The sequence below is a fragment of the Tyto alba genome, unplaced genomic scaffold (genome assembly GCF_018691265.1).
Source record: "Tyto alba isolate M040663 unplaced genomic scaffold, T.alba_DEE_v4.0 Super-Scaffold_13, whole genome shotgun sequence".
NCBI classification, from domain to species: Eukaryota; Metazoa; Chordata; class Aves; order Strigiformes; family Tytonidae; genus Tyto; species Tyto alba.
This window is the reverse complement of record NW_024881275.1, coordinates 10,429,059-10,451,278: the sequence shown is the minus strand read 5'-3', so window position 1 is coordinate 10,451,278 and position 22,220 is coordinate 10,429,059. Positions and strand designations below refer to the sequence as shown.

General features: G+C 43.8%; 1 protein-coding gene across 2 annotated transcripts in view; it reads left to right on the top strand.

Annotated features, from left to right (window-relative positions):
- Positions 1–4,714: 4,714 nt before the first annotated feature.
- Positions 4,715–22,220, top strand: part of PLPPR1 (phospholipid phosphatase related 1) — a 134,531-nt gene continuing 117,025 nt past the window's right edge. For both annotated transcript variants that reach the window (XM_042788104.1, XM_042788105.1), the window contains exon 1: positions 4,715–4,971. The gene's annotated coding sequence lies outside the window, so the exon portion shown is untranslated. The remainder of the gene's footprint in view (positions 4,972–22,220) is intronic.

The following is a 22,220-nucleotide window of genomic DNA, read 5'->3' as shown; positions in this document are numbered from 1 at the left end:
CATCAGGGCAGGGATATTGCCTCCTTCCTGCCTCCTCAGGAAGTTCCTGGATGTGATGGTGGCCTACTGAGGCCCCCTCACATCTTAGAGAAACTGAGTTTTCAATCCATGATCTAAGGAAGATGTGTAAATCTATATTTTAAGAGACAGTAGTGCTACAGCAGTACTGCTACTGAAACTACGGTGACTGACATACCTACACATCAGTGCACTGAATTTTCTATCATCAGAAACATCTAGCACTGTAACAATTGGTATGGTTAAGTCTCTGGCTTGAGATGAGAGGTGTATAATGTCATTTCAAAACAGCAGGAGAAAATAAACCATAGTGAAAAGGAATGTCCCAAGGTTGAATTCACTGGTAGCTCTGTAGCAGACAGCCCCAGCTTTCCAGAGCAACACCTGACTGACAAATTATCTAACCGCTGCCTGGCCTGCCAGCAATGGGCACCTGCTTAGTTTTAGGTGCTTTGCAGAGTTGTAGCCTAAATTGGTTTAGGCAGGCCTGGGATTGGTAATCTGTCAGTTTTGCTTGACAAGCATTTAGCAAAGATGATTAAGTAAGTTCTTAGACAGAATGTACTCAGCTAAAAAAAAAATCCCCAGATGAGTCCTAAAATTATTTTTTGCTATATTGGTTTCAAACTTTGCATCCCTATGCCATAGATACAAATCCTACAGATGCAGTTTGGTCTGTGCATATGTATGTTATCATGTTCTTGCTCTGTGCACAGATAGGTGTGGGCATGAATTACATGCAGCTGTTCTGGTCAGTGAAATGGTTAAAAGTCTAACTGGATTCAAAAAGCTTTGCGGAAAGTCTATCTTTTTGCATGCTGAAGAAAGTACTGGGGCAAATACACTGACAGATGATAACAATGAAGTCTTATGTTGAATTCTTATACACTAAACTCTGATGTGATTTCATCTGAAACCTTGTATGTATTCATACTGGCGTGGAAAAAACGTCAGATGAGGACATCAAAGAGGTGTTTATGAATTAGAGGAATAAAGCAAAAAGTGCTGATTCTTTCTTCTTTTTGAGGAAATCATCTCATGAAACTCACAGCAAGCAAATGCATGCTAAATATAGCAAACACTTTTGTTGTCACTATGAGCATCCTACTACAAGACATGATGGAATAACATATGATTGTAGGACTTTGGTAGCGATATGTCTCCTGACAGAGACATGAATTTTCATTGTGATCCCCTGTACGAAGGGAAAACTGCTCCCAGCCTACAAGTTGTGCTACACAAGGTCAGCTCTTCAAGGTTTATGGTAACACAGATTGTTCTGGATTTCTGGATTGGATCTACCCAAACACTCAGGCAAGCAAACAGCTTTGAATGTGTCCTGCAATAGGCTTCAATGGAATGACTCATGCTTTAAGAAGAGTCAGAATGTGAGATGTCTTATTGGGACTTCTTCTGGAAAGAGGAGAAACTACTACCAGGAGCTAAAAAAATCAGTAAAACAGAGCTATGTGAGTCTATGTGGGAAGTACACATGTGCTTGTGGTGAATGTTGTTACACTCATTCTTCTGTGAAGATTTAGAGACTGCTGAATTACTGCAGTTTAGTCTTCCATCTCCAATGCCAGATGAAGGAGCTGACAGATATCTGTGCCCCCCACTGAATTAGCATTGATCAAAACCTAAAATTTGTTTGGTTTAGCAGTAAAAAATGCATCTTACTTCTATAGTATGTATCCTTACCCTTTTTTTCTGCCCACTGTAGAGAGCTGCACATAGAGCTTTGTGGGGGACCTTAGCTGGACTGAGGCCCTGGGAAGGGACAACTTTGACCTTGAAAGGATTCCAGTCTACCCCTGAGAGAGCAAACAAGAACAAGAGGAGCTGCAAGATGAGCAAGCTTATCGGCTGCAGTAAGAGAGAATAACTCTGAACCAATAAGAAAAGAGACACATCAGAAGAACTGGTAACCCTGTACTTGGAACTAGTTTTAGGTGGATAGAGATACTAGAAAGCTTGGGAGCCTGAACTTTTGAACTTTTAATCTTACTACGCTTGTGTTATGAGCTTATGCATATTAACTTCTCTGCCCTGGCAAGAGCCAGGGTTAATTTCCATGAACATGCGATATATGAACACATACATGAAGGGGAATGTCGGTAGGCAGTCCAGAAAGTCTGTATACCCTGTACTACAAGTATAAAGGAACAAAGGAGGAGAGCAATAAGAGGGGCTTTGGTGTTAGCATGCTTTAAAGAAGAATCTGTCATGTAGTTTTGTCCATCTCGACTGTATCTTTGTCCATCTCGACCACAACAGAGATTGCCCACTGGATTTCACTAACAAATGCAGGCAGGTACTCTCCCAGCAAGCTGGGCAACCAAGTTTCAATGCATTTTGTGTACCAGCTACACTCTGATTCAAAACATAGATGTGTACCAAACTCTAAGGAGACTAATATCTATTTAAAATACCAGGCTAGGTATGCTTTTTCTGGGAAATGAATGCATACTGAAAACTGCTGAGTTGGGCATCTCTAGAAATTCAAGTCCACATGTGTGGTGCTAAAACAAAATACTTTGATTGTTCTGAAGGCAATATATACTGTTGAGAGTTTGCATTTCTTTGCTTTTTGTGGGGTGGGGTCATGTCCCTTGAGATGAAGGATTCAGTTTCTGTGTGTTCACTATTTAGCAAGTGCTTCTGGTAAAAGATGATTCTTGCTTACATTTCTCAGTTTGTTTTCTCTTTTGTTTGATTGTTTTGTTCTCATTTTTTCCTTCTATTAATATGTCTTTTGGAACTTCCTGGCCTACTTTAGGCTAAAAATAGCCTTTGTAGATACTGCTGAAGCTTCACACAAGCTACACAACACACAAACTAGGAAAGAAAACTTCATGCCCTGCTGAGCTTCCTTGAAATGACAAGCAGGTCAGAAATCCATATGACCAAAAAGCAGGAGGAAAACCAAATCCTGCTTTCCTGCTCTGGTTCTACTAGGCTTGCTGATGGTGCAAAGTGGGGAAACAGCAGAAAGACATGTCAGTGTTTTGGTTTCCCTCTGCCTTCTCCATATCCACCAAGGACAGCAGATGCCACTTCTCTTATGGAGAGGAGTGAAAGAAACAATGAAACTGCAGGGATGTGAAGCTGCAAATAAGACATTTTCATGTTGTTTCCAAGCAGTCATTTTTCAAATTAATTTAACTTCATTGATCTGTTGGGTAAATATTGGTCTTTGGGTACAGTCAGACCAACACTGCCCATGCTGTTGTACTGCTTAAATGAAGAGGCATACCTCTCTCCCACACTGAGATGTCTTCAGTGGGCTGTGCCTGTGCTCCCGATGTCTTACAAAGGAAAAGGGCTCTGGATACACAAATGTTTTCCTCTGCATTGCAGCAGATAAAACTGAACGCTTCTCAGCCTTAAGTGGATAACGTTATACTACTTGGCTGCATGTGCCCCTCAGTCCATGTGGCCACGGTGCATGCTGGGGAGACGCAAACAGTCTGAGCTTTCTGGTGACCTTGGGCACATCACCTCACTGCTGTGTGGCACTGTGGTCCCTGCCTGTGAAATGGGGGTAATGAAGTACCCAGAAACGCTTCTGCAGCTACCTTGGCAACTGAGAACTGAGATGCCATTGCTCCACAGATACAAATTGTGTTTTCCTGATTTACTCTAGTTTGTGGATGCTACTTTTCCCCACTATACAGTTGAGGCAAACTGGCAAGAGCACTTCACACACTTGTGGGAAGCGAGGACTCTGCGCAGTAACTCCTGGGTCACCTTTTCTTTGCCCTGCCAGTTAGGAATTTGGCTTGCATTTAAATAGTTGGGGCGGTACCAACCTCACTTCTAATAACCTGTGTGTGACTCGGGGGCAAGACTGAGCCTCACGCAAAGCACAAGCTGCTCTCTGGGTATTCTCACTGAGCTCGTGAGTAATAGTTTGTCGAGGACAGAGTATGTTGCGTAGTGTAATTTTGGAGCTGCCGGTTTGAAAGCTGCACAGGTGGATGGGGTGACGGGCGGTTTCCAAGTGCAGGCCTGAAAAACTGTGCATCAGTCCTGGCCAGCAGCCCTGCCCAGGCACGATAAGGCACAGGGACAGGAGCCATTCAGTAATGCCAGAGCCTGGGCCAGGGCCTGGATCCTGCCGGGCTGCCCTTGGCATGCCCCAAGCTCCAGGCTGCGAGGGTCCGCTAAGCCAGAGCATCCCCGGGATCCAGCACAGATCTCACCGCCGCGTGTGTGCGCCTTGCTCCCTGCATTCGGTCTCCTCGCCGTTCCCTTTTTGTGTGTGGGTGTGAGGGGGGGGGGGGGTGGGGTGCGCAGTCCAGCCGGTGGTGGTGGTGGGTGAAGCCACTGGAGCTGCATGCTCGCCGCTGCCGGGGGCGGGGAGGGCGCGGGGCGGAGGGGGGAATAGCAGGAGGGGGGGCTGCCGGGCCGCGTCCAGCCTCTGCCTGGCAAGAGCCGAATTACAGGTCGAAACGTCCCTGGGGTTGGGGGGGGAGGGGGTCGTGTTGCTCCTGCCCCCGCGGCGTGGGGGGAGCGGGGAAAGCCCCGGGGACCGCTGGCTGCGGCACAAAGGCGGCCGCCCGCCCGGCCAGGGCCACGGCAGCGCCGGGCCGGGCACGGGGAGCCGCGGCGGTGCCCGAGGGAGGGGGGGTACCCGCTCCCTCCCCTCCGCTCCCCACCCCTCCGCTAGCCCCTCCCCCCCCCGGCCGGCCCCTGTCCCCTCCCTCCGCTCCGCAGCCGGGGCGGGGGGCTGGAAGCCGGGTCCGGCGACGGGGAGGGAGCCGCGCCGGTGATCCTGCGGGAGCAGAGAGACGGGGGCGAGAGGGCGCGCCCAAGCAGCCGAAGGCCAAGGGAGGGCGGCCCCGGCCCCCGCCCCTCTCCGGCGCGCCGAGGCGGGAGGGCGGCCCACGATGCCCGGCCGGCCGCATGGACACCGCCGCCCGTAGCGGGGCTGCCGCGCCGCACCGCGGGGTGAGCTGAACCGAGCCGAGCCGGGCCGGGCGGGTGCGGGGCGCCGCTGCGGGGGGGCTGCCCGTGCGGCCCCGCGGGGTGCGGGGGGGGGAGCCCGCTGCTGGAGGCGCCCCCGGCCTGCCCGGGCGGCCCCGTGTCCCGGGGGGGGAGGGGGGGGGGGGGGGTGCAGCCGGAGCCCGGCACGGCCCCGGGGGCGTTCGGGCTGCGGGCGCCGGGGCGACGCGGCCGCTTCGCTGCTTTCCCGGGGCCGTTTCCCCGCGGCTTCCCCGCCGCCTCCCTGCGAGCCGCGACGGGCCGGGGCGCGGGAGCCCGCGGGCTCGTCCGGCGGCAGCGCGGGGGCAGAGCCCCGGGGGGCCGGCACCGGCCGGGGGCCGTGCAGGGCCGGAGCGGGCTCACCCGCGGCCGCGGGGCGAGCGGCGGGGACGGGGTGGCCGGCCGGGGCGAGCGGCGGGCCCGGAGGGTCGTTCCCGGGGGGGCACCTCTCTCCCCCGAGAAGGCGCCGGGCTGCCCCTCGCCCCGCCGCGGGAACCCGCCCCCGGGCCGGGGGTCCCTCCCCGCCGCCTGCGCGCCCGGCGGGGCGGCTGTCGGGGCGGGCGGGCACCGCGTTCCTGCCCCTCCGCTCCCGCGGGGGCTGCGCTCGCCCGGCCTCTCGCCGGGCTGCGGGCTCGGCTGGTGGTTCGGGAGCAGGCGGCGCGCTGCAGCGGGGCGTGAGGGATGCTCTGCATGTGGGGAAAAGACGCTTTGGAGCAGCGATGCAAAAATGTCACTAGATGCAATGTCCCTGTCGGGTTTGGATGTTTTGAGAGACTTGACCCTGAGTCTTTTTACATCTGTAGGAAACCTAGGTGGTACCAAAGGGAAAAAATGCAGGCATTTTGATCAGCTGTCAGGCAGTCATTTAAAGCTTGCAGGTAGTGAGCTGAGATTTCCTAGCTGACGGACTGAGGCTGTACAATAGTTCTCTTCATCCCTCTAGGTGAGTACGTAAGGAATAAATGCCTAAGAGTAACAGTGCTGCTCCTGCATGTGATGTGGTCTTTGTGGAGGCGTGGACATCTGGGACGGAGCAGGGACTTCAGGTGACATGCTCCCTATGGCAAAGGAGTTAGGTATGGTGAGGAAACACAGAGGTCTTGGCTCTGTGCTCAGAGTCTACTTGGGCTCAAGAAAGGAGGTTCTTTAAAACCTTTCAGTTTTGTACAATGGGCTCTTGTGCTTGACTTGGGAAGGAAGGCTTCCAGAGGAGTTACTGGAGAAGGGGTTACCTCTGAGGCAGAGGCCGCTCCATGTGCCTGCTTTGAATTTCAAGATCTGATTTAGTCTGAGAACATTGCTGCGGACCAACCTCTTTTTAAAGTCATCTCACTAATCTCAGGTGTGATTTTTTTGAGGGGGCTATTTCTAAAAATAAAGACAGGTAAGAACTTGAGGGAAGTCTTTTCTGTGTTTGTCCATAGCTAAGTTTAAGTGTATTGTGCAGGAGGAGACCCAGCTTTGGAGGCTTGTTACAGGGGAGGAAAAGGATAAAATTTACATGAACTGAGGATTTGTCAAGTACAGGGAGCTATGACAACAGCTCCCTACTACCTCCCTTTATTTATTTGTATCCCTTCCTCTCCTCAACTTTCACTGCTAGCTCTCACATGGCATATTTCAATGTTGGCTTATGCTCACTCTGGGTGGAAAACCAGTGAACCTGAAAAAACCTGCTAAACCCATGTGTGTCAACAAGGATGATATTCAGTGCTATTTCTCCTTTGATGATGGATGTGAACTTGTTTCAGAATATGTAGACTTACTGATATATAGACTTACTGGGCTAAACTGTGCTAGCTGTTGGTGCCTATTAACCTGTTTCAACACACACAATAAAGACAATGCTTTTTTTTTTTTTTTTTTTTGATTGATGAGACATCAGAGGAGAAAAGATGGGGAGATGTATCCTTAATTCCTCAGCCATGCAGTCACATCTGCTCAGTTCCAGAACCTTTTGCTGGATCTGTAATTGGAGACATATTTTGACTGAATTGAGAGAGTTCAGTAGCAGAAGGAGATTTTTTGAATTTGCAATTGCATCATGGCTGTCTTTTTTATTTTTGTTTTTGATATTATACCTTAATTTTCTTTGCCAGCTTTGATGATCATGAAAAATTTTCCTTTTTTTTTTCTTTTTTAGCTCATTCTGCCACTGCTCAGTGATATGAGTCTAGATGCACTTTGTTGTTTTGAGGGATTATTTTAAATTGGAAAACATTTCCATAATTGTTACTTCATCAGATAGTATGTTGAACTGATTAGCCTACTTTCTGCTGTTCTAATTTTTCCTCTTAATAGTTTCTGCAGCCACAAATATCTTGCAGTTCTGTAGCTAATACAACAACATGGAGGAAGCGTGTTTTCTAGTTGTGTTCAGGAGGACCTGTTGTGAATATCACTTTGACTGGAATTTTATTGTGGAATTGTCACTTACGGAACTAGGCCCTCAAGATATGCAAACTTCTCTAATGGAAAACAGCTACATATCGTCAGTGCTTAAGAGAAACATTTTTTTTAATCCACTAATCTGACGTGCTTGTACTGGTTGAAGTTATGGTGAAAGGCTAAGTTTTTAAGTTGGCAACTCTTCAGGAGTAAGATGTGTCTTCAGGATTATTTTTCCCTGTCATTGTTTCCTGAAAATAAAGGTAGAACAGAGACAAATTCTGCAGTGCTTGATGCCAGAAGCCTCTGTGAGCCTCTCTCTTCTCTCTCTGCTGGTTCATGCCAAGCAAGTCTGTGATACACGGTCAGTTCTCCACTAGTTTTCACACAAGGGTGCTGAAATCAGCTGTGCCACCTTGTTCTGAGAGACTGAAATCAGAGTGATTATTTCTTAGGAAGTGAGAGTACCCTTGCTTATGACAGCTTAAGTCTTGAAGCCTTTGCTTGATTTTTAGTCCATTCTTTTCCATGTGAGATTCCCATCTGAATTAAGCAGCTTCAGTTTTGTTTTGTCAATTTAGTTGGCATCTGGGAGATTAGTTGTCCAGAAGTTGCTGCTGTGGCTCTGACTTGGGGTCTGCAATGTTCTGTGCTTTGAATTTTCCAGCTCTGGAGAAGATACACGCTCTTCAGATAACCTGGCCTGATGTTAGATTAAGTTCTGCAGACTTAGCCCTCTACTCTTCACAAACCATGTTTTCTTTCTTTTTGGATTACTCTTTCTCTCTTTTTTTTTTTTTTTTTTTTTTTTTTTTTTAATTATTTAATCTGATCACAGACAGAAAAGACTGGGTGCAAACATCAATCAACAAACCCAGTTGTTCTCTGAAGAGCAGCCAAAGCTCCTGGGGTTTATAACAGGTAGATGTTTGGATGGGGCGTAAACACAAAACTAAGGACCAACATGTTTATTGCTACTACTGTGCAAAATTGGTGCTGCAGCTTACTCCTCGCATACCTGCTCTTACCTATTTAGGCATTGTTTGTTCAGTTTGCATATCCAGGGTGAAACTTGTTTTTCAGTGGTACTTTTAAGAAATGCTCACTTGGCAGCAGCTAAGAGAGCAGTTGTGAGTGGCATTGTTGTTCATGATGCATGTACTGATTCTGAAAATCTCGTGCTTTTGTTAAAACCTGTTACCACCAATGTCTATTGGATGGCATGAACAAAGGTTGAAAGGGAAGGCTACAGAATCAGTAGCTCCTCTGAGTAATCATTAGCTGGGTCAACATTCACTCATTAGCTGGGTCACTATTCACAAGATATGGGGTCAACATTCACCCATTTCATCCCTTTTTGGAAAACCTGTTCTGTTGATAGCCAGTACCCCGGGGCGTTGTCAAAACAGCGTTGAACTGCCCGGTCTTTGTTGTCAGTGGTCAGACCACCTTACAGTCAGTGCCTGAATTGCCTGTAACAGGGATGGGGGCAATTCCAAGCATTTGTAGGGAATAGGAGGTAGCGCCATTCATATGGTAATATGTGTTGTGTAACCTTCTTTTTTTCTAATAAACAAGTGATTTACAGTCTATCTTGAAATACCAGGTAACTTTCCTCATCCAAGTGGGTTTCAGTGTTTCATTTCAGAAGGATCAAACTTTGCTAATGCAGGGTGCAGGACATCCCATGATAGCATCTGGTGTGTCTTGCACAGCTGCCATCCTTTCTGGTTATAGTGAAAATCATATGGGAGTGACTGAGGACGTAATTAGTTGGAAAGGGGTGGCCACAGGTAGAGGAGTGGGGACAGAATGGTTTTATGCATATAAGACAGTGTTTTGATCCCTTTTTCTGAAGTTTTCATGCTGCATTATTCTCATATCTTAACCAGAACGAGTATTAGCTTCAAGTCAGATCCATGTGCACAAATATGCTAATCACTGATTTACTATTGTTCTCTAGGGATCTGAGGACCAGCATAAATGTAAAGGCATGCAGTCCATTGCCAGCTAATAGAATTGTAGCTGCCAGATAGAGGTTTAAAGTTACCCATGGGCTTGGACATCCCTCACATTTGGAGTAAGGTTTCTGCTTGTCTTACTTTAAAGGTCTCAGTCTTATTCATAAAGATACAGGGTCACTATGTTTCCACACATCCTCTACTTCTTTAAGCCACTTGTTTAAATAGTCTTGACAGTGCACCCCTCTTGATTTTTATTTTCTCTTTGTTGTGCTCTAGCAAGTGGAGGGCTGATTCTTTGCTCAGAAAAGTTTATTTTGGAGGAGCAACATTTAGAATTAATGGCTCTTACTGATGACAAAGAGGGTTTGCAGAATTCATTGCAAGTGTCTGTGAGATACTGACTCTTTTCATTGCTCTAAGTCCACTATTATGATCTTAGAAGGTAGAACTGATTTTAAAATTGAAGTTGAACGCTGCACAAGTGCAAAACTGAGGCTCATTCCTAAGCCTCTCTGAGGACAGATACTGTAAAAGTCTCAGGAAATGTGTCTGAATCTCATGCCTGGTGTCCCCAGCATAGTCTTGTCTCAGTGGACTAGAACGTCTGCTTAGAGATTGCCAAAGCTAATGGGTTTCTAGAGAAGTTGAGGGGTGGACCCTCTGAGCAGAGCTGCCCTGTTCAGTAGCTCAAATGGGAATATGAGTTTCCAGCATGAATTTTCATAGATATTTCTTGTGCTGCTTTTTACTGCTTTGCTGAGGCACCAGTGAATTCAGAATCCTACTTCACCATCCATCAGTATAAATCAATCAAAAGGAGAGGAGGAGGAGAAAAATTCCAACTTTGATGGAAACACACATACTGCAAAAGGCAGTTGTATCACATTTATATTCAGCTGTGTGCTTCTATCTCCCACGCTTGTAAAGTACTCACCGACAACAAAATGAAGTACGTTTAATTTCCACATATACAATAATTTATTGTATTTGCTGAGTAATTACGGGTAGCTCTTCTACAATAACTTATTTTTCTACTTACTCCAGTCCTTCTTCTGTTCCTTGTGCATGGAGGGGGGTGTTTAATAGCACATGAACTGAAGAGAAGCTTGGTTTGTCTTAGCTATTTGTTCTTAAATTGATTGAGATTCTTAACAAGAAACTTGGAAAATATAATTTCATAAAACACAGCTGGGCTTTTTGGAGATGAGAACCCATTCTTAGCCATGAGAACCATTTATGGGAGAAAGGAGTAGTATTGGAAGAATGAAGAGTCATTGTAAAAGCATGCCTTTTCTTCCCTAAAACACCTAAATCATGCTCCTTTGTGCTTGAAGCTTCCTTGTCATACCAATGAAACATGCTCAGTAACTGTCAGAATAGCCCAGTTCTGACAGCAGTGCCATATTTATATAAATGAAGCCAGAACTGTTTACACAGTGTCATGTAGGAATCTCACCCTCTCACAGAGCAAACCTGCTGTACAAACTCCTGTGCTCCTATGCTAAAACTCTTTCCTGCCTCTTAGAGTGGCGTTGGCCCTGCTCATGAAATGCCGTGCCAGTTCAGCAAGCAGACCTGAGAACAAGCAGGGCAGGACAGCCTACAAAATGCAGGGCTGTGGGATGATGGCCCCAGCATACTGCAAAGTGCCTCAGGATATCAATTGTATCGTGTCTGCTGGCTGCTCTGAGCACCACTGTGCCCCTGGTGAAGAGGTACTCTGGGGAGGTGTCTTACCAGTCATTGTGCTGGGAATGCTGTTGACAGAATGGGAAATACATGAGTGTGTTGAACAGAAGTGTTTGCACATCTTTTTTGTGTGACTTAGGGTACGTCAGGTAGCTCAAAACCTTTGCTAGGTTGCAGAACCATTGGCTGTTACCTACCAAGCTGAAAGTGGAACAGATTTTAATGAACTGGGTGTGAAAAACTACTTGACAGTGGATCATCTTGGCAACTGGGGTATTCAGGGATTGGAATTGCTGGTAGAAAGGGGTCTGCTGTAAGAAATACGTGGTGATAGTTGGCATGTTTCTTAAGAGCAGGACAGGTCAGTTAGCAGACACCAGTCTACAGCGTTATGCTTCTAACACTGGGCTGAGTCAAGGGAATTTCAGGTCTCCCCAGTGCAAAGTCAGGTACAAAATGATGAAGGTTTTCCATCTTTGCATCACTCAGACGAATTCATCTCGGTTATCTTGAGAATACAGTGAGTGTTATTTGGAAAGACATAAGAAAATGTAACATAATTTGTCAGTTATGAAAGCCATTAGGAGCAGGTAATGTCTTTCAGCAAATAAAATACCAGAAAAATAAAATAACCAAGAAATACCCAGCTTCTGAGGCTTTCATTGAGACCCTGTACTTGCTGGCTGCATGGGGCTGTGTACTCCAAATGCAGACACATTATGCAAACATAAAGTAGTGTCTTGGTTACTCTTGGTTTTCTGTGCCGATAAGCATTGGGCAGAGGGCAGCTCTTTGTAGGAGCCTGTGGTATAGGGAAAACTAGAGGGGGGTCACGGATTCTAGCAACCACATGGCTAATGTGAGGCTGCCAAAAACAAAAGAGAAAAATCATTGATATGCGATCATTTGAGGCACTGCTACAGCAGTGAATGGAGAGAGGCCATTGTTTATGTGGGGTTGTCACATATAGTACATCTGCTTCTGCTCTCATGTGTGCCCTTGTGCATGAAGCCAGTGACCCAAGTATCTGAGAAACAACTTGGGAGATTTTCAGATATCTTAGGTTAGGTAAGGACAAAGGCAACTGAAAGGAAAGAAGAAGAGAGGTTTGGTGATATTCAACTTAGGCTTTATACAGAAGCTGTAATGGCAATGCAGAAATAGCATAAAGCCATACTAATCTGTCCTGCCACCCATCCTGGAGGAGCTGTAATTCACATAAGCAAAACAGCACCTGGCCCACCCACAGGCTGTCACTGGGTTCAGCTCACCTACGGGATACTGGAGCTGGACTCTGCGACTTGGATCAGCTAACAGATTATGCAAGGCAGTTGCAGAATATAACTAATTCACAGGTGTTCAGCAAGAAAAGCACTGTCTGTGCTACAGGGAATGATCTTTAAAGAGAAGCTGTTCAAGGACTATATGCCAATCATTCATTTGTATGATTTGTATGAAAGTGGAGGAAATTTTGACTAGAAATGGCTGGTCTATGACTTTGCTTTTCTTATGCAGGCAGTTTCCATAGCAAAATAAAATTCTGGAACATACACATTTCTGCCAAAGATTACTCAGTTCTGAAAAGTTTTGGACCAAAACATTGAGCAGAAATACTATGCATACAATTTATTTTTTTTTGATATAGAGCTGTTTTTTGGAGGGTTTGTATAATGTTTATTTAAAACTACAAACATAAAATGATCCACCATTTTGAATTGCATTAGGTTTTTTTTTGTTGTTGTTTTCTTTGTTTCCAATTGAGAGTATGAGGGTTTATCTGTTTTTTTTATGTTGTATTAATGTCTTGGGTTTGACAGAGATGATTCTGCCTTTGACTCTGGTATCTAGAGTAAGAGGAAGGGATGTGAAGGTTGGAGTGACAAAAAGAGATTAAGGATTCAGTGAAGGTACCTATGTGTACTTACTCTATTTCTGTAGATATATGGGTTCATTAATTTGATTCGTATTGAGATTTTCTTGAGTTTGTGGTTTTGTGATGGAAATAAGAAGTAAAGTGGGAGAATTGGGAACCAGGAGGGGTTGACAAACGCCATAAGCTGTTTTTCTTGCTAATGGGAAGAAAATGGGATGTTATTTCAGATATAATTGCTTTGTACCACTGTTTTATCCCTCTGGTTTTCAGGTTCTTTCTGTAAAAGCTTACTTTTATTTACCCAGCATTCAATTTTGAGACTATCTGCTGGAGTTGTTAACCACAAGCCTGTCCCCAAGCCTCTCCAATTCTCTTTCCTTTGGATTCACTAGTTCCCTTAAGAGAAGGGAAGGCATGCAGCTGGTGTTCAACAGAGTAGCAGTGGTGTGAATTGGCTGGATTGCCTTTATTCAATGTTGCCTGTGACTCTCAAGGAATCAGCTACAGAAGAGGGACCTCCAAAGACAGATTTTTCCTGACACTCTGTAACAGATCTTGATATGAAAGATTGATACGCACTTTTTTTTTAAAACCTGTAATAATCTTGTTGAGTAAGCATAACATCAGGCCTCGTTTCTGATCACCACAAGCATCATGAATAAGCTATTTACATGAACAAGTACAAATGTCAGGCTAAACAGAGAGTAACAGAAGGAGGCCCTGGCTGAAAGGGCAAAAAAATGAGTAAGTATCATTGACCTCATTGTCCTCCTGCTGGCTTTGTTCTCTAAATAGGAATATATAGGTCAAGGAAATGGTAAATAAACTTGCTGACATTTTTTCAATACTGATAGCTCCGCATTTCCTGGCATGATAGTCTGTATTTTCCAGTATGTAATGATCTGCAATTAATCTGCAGTCATTTATCCAATCAAATGCTTCTGTCTTTGGAATCAACACCACTAGGGTGCTCAAAGGAAAAACAAACCTCTTAAAAGATCAACTAATCCATTTCGAGAAGGAGCTCATCCTACAATGTCTTTCAGTCCAGCATCCCTACAAATATTCTTTCAGTGCTCAAAAAAATGTAATTATTATCAGATAACTGATGTTATTAGAAAATAATTAATATTTATAGTATTAATTAATAGTTGACATAAATTGTATTCCATCTTAGATTAGACAAAGTTAACTTGGGGATGGATGTTAGTACCATTTGTGGTGATCTGGAGTTAGGACAAAATTGGAATATGTTCCTTCAGCACATGACTTTGAAATTTGTATTACTCATTCACATCCAGGATTCTGTCAATGCACAGATCATCATTACCCTAACTTACACTGTTGAACTGGGCTGTGGGAAATACTTGCTTTGAAAATGATTGTGTTGCACATTGCCACACTCTTGGCAATAGCTGAAGATGTCTGCTAGGTCAGTGCCCTCTTAGGACAGCACTTTCTCTTTGCTCTCTGGCTAATGCAGCATTGCAAAGACAAATTGACAGCCAAAGGGGAGAATATGCTGGTCTCCTTAGGAGAATATGGCAGCAATGATGATGATACACACCCAGTGACTGAAGTTTTCCACTGTGGACTTCAGTTCAGTGTTATTAGGAAGGAAATTTCTGATCAAATTTGCAGTTGTTTTTTTGTTGTTGTTTTTATGTTTTGGGGTTTGGTTTTTTTTTTGAGTATTTTAAGAAGGTATTTTTTGATACTATAAGTAGCTACTTGATTAGTGATTTAGGACAGAGGGTTTGTGTGTTTGGTTTTTTTTTTTTTTTTTTTTTTTTTTTTTGTAAGTCTTCATTTGCTTACCAGAACTCACCTTGGCTAACGTACAACCCTGTCTTCTTCAGTAATTTCTTCTTGGGAAACTAACATCTTCATAACACTTTCTTAAATTATTAATGTTGCCATCCTTTTATAATGGTAAGGCTTAATTTATCTTAAGAGGAATTCCTCCCCTGGCTTCATTTATACAGTAGAGACAGTTTCTGCTGCTGTCAGAGACTTGGTCTGATGGATGTATCTCTTGGTCCTTAAAGATGACTTAATCTGGTCTGAAGTTATTCATGGGGTTCTCAGTGAGATGGCTTCACAGATCTAAAATATATGCGCCAGAGAGCAGATGTTTGGTTTCATTACTCCTTTTATGGGGCAGGAAAATATGCTTGTGAGTGTGAGCAACACGACTTCCAAAGACAAGAGGATTTAAAAAATGATAATTGTCAAAAGAACAGAATGATTTGTCGAGCAGGGGCTACTTTTCATTATTTGTTTGATACGTATTGTCTGGCTCCTAAATTCCTGCTGGGATCGTGCTGATTCCTGATTCTAAAATGTTTGCCCCGGTATAGAGGGCTAGCAAAACAGCTGTTCAGCTTTAAATCCCATCACACACACCACATACTAAATTTCACCATGGAGAGCACACTTGCTATTTGCAATGATGTGATGTTGAATGATTCTAAAAAATCTTAGTGTAATGTGGAGCAATAGAAAGCAATCATTTTTAAACTGCCATTCCTCTTCTGTATTATTCAAGGTAGGGATAGACAGCCATAGCAAAATACTGAGTACTACTGCTTGTAGAATTTCATTTAGCTCAGTGACCTGCAACAGAAGCTAGTCAATGATGCAGGTAATAAAAAAAAAATAAAAAAAAAAATAAAAAAAAAGGAAAAATATGGAAAAATATTTATCTCTATTATAAAGCATTCAACAAGGGAAATAGAAAGGCAGGAGTAAAACCTACGGTGTTTAATGAGGAGAAGTGAGTGAGTCAGGCAGTAAATGGTGTGTTAATCAGAACAGAGAGAGCACAGTGAGCATTTCGAATAAATCTCATATCAAGCTACAGGACAGAAAAGCAGATTTTGAGATTTTTGCATTCTGCACCTCAGTGAAGAGGTAGTGTCAATGCCTCAATTGATTTTGATTGGCATTGAATTATTCCATGGGCAGAGAGGAAGAGAGATGGTAGGAAGTCAGGATACACGAATCCTCCTAGTCTCGGAATGCAGGCCCGTGCATCTTATGTGTTGCTTTGTCCCTTGTCACCTCCTCTGTCCTCTTGTAATAGAAAAAGCCATTTTTTCTCCTCTGTCCATGTCCTTTGCCATGAAGCCAAATGTGTGAGGTGTCCATCTCAGGACTCAAATGAGTCATGTTCTTCTCCTTCGTCTTCAACAACATTCCATGTAACTGAACTTCAGGCTTTTTCTGCTTTATGTGATTATTTTGGTGTGACCCTGACTCACACAACTCTTATGGGGTTTGTTTACTCGTATGTATTCAGTGACAAAGCCTTCAACAGTCTGGCTGGCAAGAATCAGGTCCTTTTCAGGTTTGTTACCACCTTGCCTACTGGAGGAATCTGGTGTTCTCTGACATTGCTTGGGTGTCCAGCCTTGGTCTTCCTTAGTATCTACGTGGTCTTAATCCTTATTCACTTTTGTCTTGTACAGTTTTGATTTCATCTACCTATGATGGTGACAGAAGGAGGAAAGTGAAACTTCCGCAGTAACTGCATATTGGGAAAGTAAACTGAGATTACTTGCAAGTAATAGTTAAGGCATTCTTGGTAGTAGTTTCAGTTTTGAGTTTATTTTAAGCCTTAACAGCCTCAGTGAGAGTTTTGGTCAAATCATCAGTGATTCAAGATCAGTACTTTTTAAAATTACTTGCTTTTAAGTCTTCAAACAATTCTTCTGCTGGAAGGTTTTGCTGATGAGCTGTGGAGCACAGGAGGTAATGGAAATATTTCAGTTCAGGTGAGTGACAGATGAGAATTAGAAACTAATTTTCAGAACTTCTCTCTCCCTCTTCATTAGTGTAGCAGAAGCAGTTCATTGCCTTGTTTTATCAGTTTGCTGTAAACAGTAGCTGAACAGTGGAGCAGTGACAGCTTTCAAACAAATCCTGCAGTGCTGGCAGGGTGTAGCTGTTACCCTGAAAGTTGTGCAGAACTCCACATTTAATGTATGCACAGTGTATCCATGTATGTTGAGTATGAGTTACCACAGATATAGCTGGACTTTCAGTGAAAGGGCAGAAGGCAAGTGGTAAGAGATAAAGTGGAGGTGGAGAAGCAAGGGAATGAAATGGTGTAAATGGTAGTGTTTCTGTGAGCATCAGTTGTTGATGCTCAGAGTGTTACAGGAGTAAAAGTTGGTCTTTGTTGCCATTCTGTTTTCTTTATACCTTCCAGGCTGAGCAGAAAATGGGGTCCCCCCATGTGGTCCTGGGGTCTGTACTCATGCATACGTTAACACAGAATGTCGATTCTCTAAAGCAGTCCTACACTGCAGAGCTGTTATTTCAGGATTAAGACTATGCAGCTTCTTAGTAGTGTGTCTACAGCACTTTTATTTCTCCTTTGCTTCTGCACGTGGAACATGCTTTTGGTTTGACCTGCTGTGCAAACAGGCAGGGAGTTTAATTCGCTGGTCTTTCAAACACTGTAATGTATGTCTTGTCTCAGGAACATCCTCTGGACAGGTAGCTTTGTAAGCATCTTCCAGAGAAGCAAAAGTTTCTTTCCCCTCTTTCTGTCTGTGCATGAAGGTACAGTTCCTGCTAATGATCTGTTCACAATAGCCTGTTTTGTTGCAGCCACTGGATTTGTACAGGTTAATAGTAGAGGATGGAATGTCTCATGTGAAAGGTGAATTATAAGCCTGTGCAGGGTAGCCTAAATTTTATGTACTATACAGCATTAGTTGGATTGAGTGGGGTGAAATTAAGCCAAATAGAAAAGTAATTGTTTTTCTCTCATTCCTGGTTTGGTTGGGTTAAACAGTGAGTAATGCAAGCACTCAGACTCTTTCTGATGGCTGTATTACGTAAAAATTGCTACTTTTTTAGAAATCTTCATTCTGCTAATGAAGTCTCAGTTTCCATCTTGATCATTGTTACAGCCCTGAGAATGAAATAGAAACAAAAACTAAATTTCAAACTGAAATCTGTGGGTATCCACGTTTCAAGTTAGATATTTTGATGCCAACTCATTCACATTTTGTAGAAGCTCTGCTGCAGGAGATTTCTCAGAGCACCTTTCCCATTGTGGTTGTGGTGTTTTTAATTGAATTTGATAGATCTTTGGTTCTCTTGCACTTAATGGCAAAGCTTCTACTGATTCAGTGGGATCAAGGTTTGACCCAGTGTTTTCAAGTACTGTAACCGCCCCATAACTTAAGTTTTGTCTTGCTTAACATAAAAATGGCGAATGTCTAAAACAAAGAAATGAACTATCTTGCTTCGATTTCAGCTGTTTTCCGGGGGACAGTTTCACAGTACCGTTTTTGTGTTTGTTTATAAGCATATATGCTGTGCATGCAGACATGCAGTGAACACAGATTTATTAAGGCCTTTCTCTTCCTGCCAAATGTGTGTTTGGCTGTTTTCAGTCAATCCTCAGTATATGCTCATCTGTTTTTCCTGTCACCTTCCACTCTGCTTTGCTAGCCTTGTTTCCCAGTCTCACAACCTATTGAAAAGACAATCAAATCAAATTAGCTTCTCTGACACAAAAAAATACCTGAAATTTGTTCAAATGTGTAGTCTTACACTGAAGAGCTAACACCAAGAGACTTTGTCAGGAAGTTTCACTTCTTGGTGATTTGTCCAGAAAGCAAATGGTGAGAATACAAATTAGTTCGACAGAAGTAGAAAGGATGGGTACTCTGATGCATTTAGGTCATGCGTCTTTAACTGTCAGTCCAGGGACTATGAAGACGCTGTAGGTAAATTTATTTTCCTGCAGTCTGCTACTGCCTGCTGAGCACTTGGAGGTTGCCGCCGTCAGGTGGGATATTGAGTGTGATATGTGACTGCTCTGATGCCTTTATACCAGGCCCAATATCTGTGATTGGAAGCGCAGCTTATCTGCTGCTGACTGGATACAGATCAGGCATCCAAGCTACTCACATTTCCAGTAACCACCTGCCTAATAAACATCATCCTGAAGAGGGTACCTTGGAAGATCAATGATACTGTAGTATTTCCAACCTTGAAGAAGCCAGGGCCTTGAGATGGGTTGCTACAACTCATAGGTTTTGGCTAGATGTGGTTATAAAGGGAGAGACGGGATAAAAGTTAAAATGCTCTCAGCAAAAGCAGTGGGCATGTAACAGAGAGATTTGGCTGAGTAATGGTGTTTTTAGCATGCCCTTTACCATAGGACAGACTTCTGTAACCCTCAAAGGTTCACATAATATAAAGAAAATTAGCCTAGAAATGAAAAGGACTTAATGAAAATGTTAGTCTCACTTCGCTACCCACTTATTACTATCATAGCAAAGCTGAGTTTGTTAATAAGAGATGCCAATTATAGATGTTTTCTTTCTCAAAAGTGTAGGGAAAAAAAAAAAAAGGATTTTTGAGGTCACTTGCTTTGTCTTTTTTTAAAGTTATACTGCTTTTTAGAATGGTTTTGAAAAATAGGTTTTGAGGAAAGGACAATTACCATAGTCAAAATGAAGGGAAAAAAATGCCAACTTTAGTGTTCTTTTAATGCACATATTTTTTTACCCAATCCATTAAATTGAAATGTAGTTAACTTCTTTGTATGATGAAAAGGAATAAATGGTAAGAATTTGAAATTGAGAAAAAAATAGTATTAGGTGTAATTTGATCATGTGCCATACAGTCTTCTCTGTTAGATTTTTCTCTAACACAAGGGTGGGTTCCTAAGTGTAGTAGATTTACTTTTTTATCATAAGGCTGTTATGTTAGTGTACACGTTTGTCATACTGCTCTTGACATGAACACATACTTAAAGTAGAAGTATTAACGAGTGTCAGTTAAATTGCTGCTCCTCTCAAAGGCCTGTGATCTTTGGATAAAAGGTAGGAGAATATCTTGACACTCAAGTTTTTTTTATCATCTCTGCTGTTCCTTGTGAGGATGTGTTTTCCTTTTTTGTCTGAAAGCCTGCTCTTTGACCTTCCTCAGCAGCCCCGTGAGGATTAGCTCTGTGACTTGTTTTCTGCTGGTAATCAGGATCTACCTCCTACAACCACAACCACACACAAGCCTGGCTGGACACGCAGGGCCAAGCTCTGCTGACACTTGCATCTGTGTAAGCTATGTGATGGCTTGTAAAGAAGAGCAGAATTTAGCCCTTTGCGTTCTCTAATGGATTTCACTTGCCTGTGCCATGGAATTCATTTTGTCTCTGTTACAACCTCACCCTGAACCCGCTTGCTGCTCTTACCATCTACCCTCTTACTTTGACTCGATCTGTAAAGGCATCAAAGCTAACCTCTTCTGTCCTTCCCGCATCACAGATAATTCACAGTATGAATTTATTTATTTTCTGTCCTTCTTTTAGAGTAATAGTAGCAAAACTAACATCTACAACTTACCTCACACTGTGAAACACTTCTGTTTCACCACAGTCATAGTGAGGTGGTCTCTAGGAGTCAGGGAAGGCAAAGTCTGGGTGCCCTTTGCTCCCCTAACCCCAAGAGAGGGAAAGTGGCACCAGCGATGACTGTTTTGATGATGTATAGCTGTCTCTGTGTAAAGAGTAGCGGTGCTTCTTCACCCTTTTCACCACCCCTAAGAGCGTTTCACAGGAAATATTCCTGCAGCCAGCCAGAATCTTAGAGGTGAGATTACTGATTTTAGAAGTGCACGTTTTCAGAGAATTCAAGTTTCTTGGTTACAGTTTCTGTTTATTTCTGTATGCTTGAGTGCAGTGAAGGATTAATATATAGGAGTGTTTTTTACAGTCCTCCTTCTCCTTGATACTGTGCTCTGTTGCCTCTGTCCAGACAAAGCCTCCTCTTTCACCCCAGATTCCAGGAGCTAGCTCAGGTGAAAGTAGCTGCTTACAGTAGTAGCAGAAGGCTCAAAATGAGAGAGTATTCAACTTCTGCTTGGGTGGTTTTGGTAGCCTCCCCAGAGGTATCTCAGACTTGCTTCAGGTACATGTGTGAGGGCTGAATTTGCTGGGGGGGTTGATGTGGAGACCTCTTGAGGTACCTGCAGCTGGTTGTTCTGTGCAAAGCCATGTGGTGCTACACGAAGTCATGAGAGCTTGGGAAGTAGGGCCACTGTAGTTACATTTCCCAGGACAGGCAATAATATTAGTGAAAAGCTAATGGTTGAACTCTACCAGTAACCTTTATGTGGCCCTGCTGTCGGGTTGAGTATCCACCTAGAATAGTGGTGGGAGCCCCAGTCCGGGAGGTGGGAGCACTGAGCTGAATCTTTACCTGCCTGACACTGCCCTGAATACAGGTCATCTCAAGCAAAGGCAGCATGCAGTGTGTGATTTGAGGTGGAAACAGAGCAACCATATCTCCAAAACCCTTTCTCAGCTCCCCTTGCAGCCTCAGTGTGCTGTGCGCATGCCCCCAGGTCTTTGGCCCTGCTCATCAGGCAGGAAAACAGCTAGTTTGAGGACACTGCTCAAAGCAGCCCCAGCCCTTGAGCTGCTCTCAATGCATTTACCTGGGTAATGGAGGTGTTTGTAGGAATGGCAGCCCACCAGGTTCCATCATATCAAAGCACAAGTTTTGAAATGTCAAAGTTAAGAATTGGATCCCAGAGACCTGCAGAGAGGGTGTTTGCCCAGGAGCATGGCAAATGCAGGAGCCAGTCACCTAGAGGTGAATTTTGTCACATGTTCTATCATGATTTAAACAGTCAGCAACAGGGTATAGCAGCTCTTGAAGGCCATGTGAATGCCGTTTCTGGCCAACTTTCATGTTTTGACAGTGATAGTACCACTGGATGTTAGAGGCCAACATTTGGCTTATAATTCAGCACACCTTGGGTTGTATCAGACCCTTGAAGTCTAATCCATTATGCTTGTTTAACTTAAAAATAAATGTTTTCTCCTTTTTGGCAAGCCTCATGACTGGCATTGCTTTGCAACCTAGCAAGTAGAAAAGTAGGTGGTTTACTGCATTCATGATGAAAACCATTGAAAGGAGATGTAGCTAATTTTGTGCCTTGGTGAGGACTTGAAATGTTTCAGTTAATTAATAAAGGCCCAAATCTCAGTGAGGAGCAAAGCCGTGGCTTCATTGAAGCTCTGCCAGTTTAAGCAGTAGAGATTACAGCCCTGAAGATCCAAGAGCTGTACCTGGCCATAACAGGTTTGTGAAGAAGAAGAAAGTAGGTTTGGTAATATCTTGGTGAGAGGGAATGAGAAGGTTTGTAAGGAAGGCTTATAGCATATGGTAAATTACTTAATATTCACTTTCTCATCAGTCTCAATGAAAAGCTGCTTGATTTAATCACTTCTTTAGATAGCTTATTTCTTGCATGAGGTTGTTCGTCTGACT